Source organism: Ptychodera flava, chromosome 3 (assembly GCF_041260155.1).
Source record: "Ptychodera flava strain L36383 chromosome 3, AS_Pfla_20210202, whole genome shotgun sequence".
Taxonomy (NCBI): domain Eukaryota; kingdom Metazoa; phylum Hemichordata; class Enteropneusta; family Ptychoderidae; genus Ptychodera; species Ptychodera flava.
The window spans coordinates 19,786,552-19,791,828 of NC_091930.1; the positions used below are offsets into that span (position 1 = coordinate 19,786,552).

The following is a 5,277-nucleotide window of genomic DNA, read 5'->3' on the forward strand; positions in this document are numbered from 1 at the left end:
TCCACAAACTCTTATTTTTTGTTAATGGATTAATTATATACAATACGGATGTTTTTTTAAACATGAACGTAAACAAGTAGAGTATTCCTTTTGATCGAACGATTAACCCCCGTTAATTTATCATAAACCGATAGCATGGACAATACTGCAACTTCATCATTGCAACACTTTCGCAAAGCAAATGAACCAACGCAATATTGTGTTATTATTTCCCTGGTTAAACGAACCGAACAAAAACAAACTCTTCGTCATACTTTATATTTTCATTTACGGTCGAAAGAACGAAAAAACAATTAATTTTAATAATATGATATTTCCTTATTACTTTATGGTCGAACGCTTCAGTGTTCGCGAGTCAGAACGCCTGTTCGCTTCGTCCGATGCGTAGTGCGACACGCCGGAGATAATGGCTAAAGGAAGAGGACCATATGGACGCAAAATAGTACATCTACTATGGTTGGTCTTAATGCACTATGTACGGCTTAGTCAAAACGAAGGTAATGGACATTTATACTGTGGATTTACTTCACACTACAATGATATTCGTGACCACATCACAGAAACACATCTAAATGAATTCGATAGCGCATCGATCTGATATGAAACTTTAAAAGACCGGATACCTACTCACCATAAAAATAAGTTGATATCAACATCTTCTTTCTTGAGTATGCATCTTGGCAAAATCTTCCAAGTTGTGTATTTTTAAAACAAGATTTTGAAAACCTTTTCAAAATAATTTGACTAAAGTATTCAGCCATATTGTCACTACTTATGCTCTGTATCATTAACAAGAAAGTAGATTCTCCGTTCGGAAATATCCCCTCTGTTAAATATTGTGGCCCACTGGGATCACTTTCTAATCATACTTTCCAGTTTTCTAAATTAGCAATTATATGTAATGGCGGATACTTTAGTAGCGGAAATAACGGTTACTATGGAAAACCCTTAACGCTCAACTTTGTCCCTTTTTCTGAAAATAATTGCAAACAAGCAAGTTACAAATTCATCACGAATGATAATAACAGGTATTCCACGTTTTTATGTCAATGTTTTTTGTGTAAACAAGATAACCATGGTAACTATTATTGAGTTGCTTTATTATTGCAGACATTAAATTCTGCTGAGTTTGACAATTGTAATGCGCATGAATAGTCAAATAGTCATAACGAAATATGTTCCATTTTAATATGGGAAATTCACGAAATTTAGTCTGAAGAAATGAGGTGGTGATGGTCGATCAATTCCATATTAAGTCCTGTGTAATAGATAAACTTAACCTGCGCTTGCCTGCCTGCTGTTTCCTGCGCCTGTTCAAAATTGTTTACGACAGTCGTGTCGTTTTCTCTTGCTTGAACTCTTTCACTTCGACCAGACTGCAACCTCCTCTTTAGTTTTATTTCATCGCCCCTCTCACAGTCCCTCTGAAACCAACACACTGGTAAATGACTAAATATATACTGCGTCGTCAGGTGTAGTGTAACTTTCCAAGAGATACATTTGTTTAGATCGAATACCCCTTGAACACGAAGTTACGCGTTTCTCAACCCTTACGATTAGATCATTTACGTCAGCACGCTTTGCGTATGGTAATGATCACTCTAACTCGCGTTAAGTTTTAAAACATTCAACCGACATCCAAACTACATATCTTTTAGACAGTAATTATTTGAAATGCCCCGATTTCTGATTGCAGAATCGTTTATAGATTTCCCAGACTTTAGACATCTTGTAGCCAAAGCTAGCAAGGTCGGTTTGATGGCGATGTCTCCGGTGAAGATATAGAGAACCCTTAGTACACGACTGATGTTCGATAATATAGAAATTAAATTGACCTTGGTTTATATCTTTTTGTATGGAAAACAAACTCGTAAAAAAACGTAAAGCTTCTCCTGTTAGTATCAAAGTAACGCAGTGAATACAATGTTCCGATTTTCACGTTTGATCTAGATCATTTTACATGAAGAAGGGTATCTAGCTTGAAATTCAAGATGACATAGAAGGTACATGAGATTTGAAACCGTGCATTTTTTTGCATGAAAATAATTTCGTGAAAATCAGGATGGTCATCAACAAAGGGTGTTTAAATTTAGGTAATAGTGCCGAGAAATAAAAATTACCTCCACTTATGTAAATAATGACCAATATAACATCTTCCAAACATGTAGACATCATCGTCAACTATAAAAACTTGTTCGATAGTGTTATGACAGAAAAAAAACGGTGAAGTCAGAAATTGTCGTTAAAATAAATTTATTAAAACTAAATTTATTTGTATATTAAATTAAATAAAAATTGTAACGCAGAGTTAAATTTACCTACCTGAGCTGGGACGGCTCAGAACTTCTAAATTAGTCTTAAGAAATTTGAGTGTAGACTGGAGCACTGATGTGTGAGGAAATCTTTTGGCTGGCAGGCTTGCGTTTCATTCAAATCGTGCAGAGTTCACAGTGAGAGTGAAGGTTTTGAAAGTCCCACAAGTCTTAAAGTAAACAATGAAGTGATACAGAAAGTCTTCTTGACAATCTGTAGCGTCTCGTATTCATACAAAAAGGAGCATAATCAAGACAACATTGGAACATTCTAGAATTTCTATTGTTACGCTAATTACTGTTCGAAAAATATCTTCAATTGTACTAAACATGACCTTCTAGAACGTTCTAAACTGAAATAATTAAACTTAAGGTCATGGAGGAGAATGACCTACCTAACAATTACCAAAATAACTTTTTTGCTATTTTCAGCACCACTCCACTTGGGTCCAACGTTACAAACATCGAAATGCACATGCTAGCACCAACAACTCTCTCGCATATTCGGAGGTACAATTGTGTCAGCCATTGTGCACGCCGCTAAGTTCACATTTACATAACTAACGCTTTTGGTGCCCAAGAAGGGATATAATCATCATAGCGATAATAAAAAGTTTTTGGCAAATGAGAGAGTCATTCGGAAAGTGATCGACCTTATCACATTTGCAATGGTGTACTTTGAAAACCACAGTTTAATGCATTTCCTGTTTTATCGAACTTCACGAAACCATCAACTGAATTAAATAACATTTACACCACGTAGGCTCTGTTCCAAACCTAAAATGTAGATTTGGTTGTTGGGAAATTCCACTCTACATTTTATGTCGTCGCTCGCTAAAGTGAATCTTTATTTCCGTCATTCTGCAATAATATCAAGATAAAATTATTTAACAAGCTTAATATAGGCGGCCGTAAAACAATTTAATCTTTCAACGAAGACACCCTTTGGGGCAGTAATTAGCCTTTTAGAAATGCATAACAGATGAATAGCTTATCACATGGTATTTTGTATGTGTTCAGTAATACATTTTGTCTATACATGAACACTATCGTAACTAGAATGTAAGGCCTGGGTTTTTTAATTATTACTGACATCATATACATAGATCTGATCATTTAATACGCATGGGTAGTTATGAAAACAAACATTTCATTTGCTAATAAGTAATTCTTTAAAAAAGGCACGCACACGCACTGTTCCTAAATTTAACCCAAAATTTGAGAAGATCAATAAAAATACACGCTGTTTTTTGTCTATCTTAATGCAAGAACATCGAAAGGGAGATAAAAAGAAGTTTCAATTCAGACACAGGAAAGATGCGGAAGATTAAATTTAAGAAATATATATATATATATATATATATATATATATATATATATATATATATATATATATATATATATATATATATATATATATATATATATATATATATATATATATATATCAGTACTCTCTGTGCCCAAGTTCAGAGGTTGCCATAAAGCCATTATGGTGATAAGCGGGAGGGCACATTGTATACATTTTGTGTGTATATATATATATATATATATATATATATATATATATATATATATATATATATATATATATATATATATATATATATATATATATATATATATATATATATATATATATATATATATATATATATATATATATATATATATATATGTCCGATCCATCTTCATCTTCTTTACTCGCCGCTTTGGTAAAATGTTGTCCTTTGTTTCTTGTCGAATTCAATGAAGAAAATCCAGCGTGCAGGAACTTCCTGGAGGAGTCCAACCGAGTTGAGTGTGGGTGGCCACATATTTCGCCCGATGATTGCCGCAATAAAATGTGTTGTTTTTCCTCACAAACAAGTATTCCTGAAACACCGTGGTGTTTCTATCCACGAAAGGGTAAGCATTTCACATTCCTCATACACAGTCCGACAATTTCTAGATTTTCTTTGTTCCAGAAACTTTCAAACACGTTTGTCCAACGCAATGAAATCATTTGTCGACTAAAACCATGAAAATAGCCACAGAAAATTAAGGAGTAACATAATAACACTCGCAGTTTATCGCATAAATGGTTGACATTCCAATAAAACTCAGCTCGTTTTACTTTTCTGCTTTCAGTCATTTATTCACTTGATATTACATGGTTTACCTAATGATCGGTTGTACTTTTTCTGTTTTTCTGCAACTTGAATGAAGATATCCCGAAAAAATTATTTGATGACGTGAATGGAACCAGGACTAATATCTCTATATCAGAGGTTTGCAAATACACTTATAACGTTTATTATGTTTTTACAACTGACAACTCATTAACTTTATTTCCCAAGAGATGTCTACATAATTCACGAGCTAGCTTAAGTAAAACCAAAACTCACAAGAGTTCACATTGTAAAAGTCGCGCATGTATTATCAGACATGATGTTTTAATTATTTAGAAATTTTGCTGATTACGGATGCATGAACACAATAATATCAATACTGACATTGTTTAACCCTTGTTTATATTAAAGGTCATCGAAGGGCTCTTGAAGCTGTCAGGGGCGATCTCTGACCTAGACAATGTCTACGTTTCGGCAAATGAAAGCCGGAATTTGGCTCAAGGCGAGTGCTAACTTATAACTTAACACTAAAATTTATTGGAAAATAAAAACAAACACTGATTTTCATCACGCACAGCAATTTACTTATGATAAGACTGTATCATATACTTAGATTTACTGTCTTTTTTACCATATAATCCTAAACTTTAACGCTAAAAGAAAAGAGGCGTAAAACACATGACATACTTCACACTCGTGTCTGAGGACGTACTGTCCAAAGGTATATCTGCTGCATCGCAAACGTCACAACCATCAATGACTTTTTACAACCTAAAAAGTACTGGTATCGCATTTTGTTTCATTGACATGCGTGCAGTGATGTCTTTTCTTATCAATGCAGTCTGCAAGCGCCA

The 5,277-nt window shown here is 33.9% G+C and overlaps 1 long non-coding RNA gene across 1 annotated transcript; it reads left to right on the top strand.

The window, feature by feature from the left end:
- Positions 1-367: 367 nt before the first annotated feature.
- Positions 368-4,585, top strand: LOC139125281 (uncharacterized). The gene is made up of 3 exons (XR_011550184.1): positions 368-497; positions 4,068-4,220; positions 4,521-4,585. It is a non-coding gene; the product is annotated as an uncharacterized lncRNA (long non-coding RNA).
- Positions 4,586-5,277: the final 692 nt, after the last annotated feature.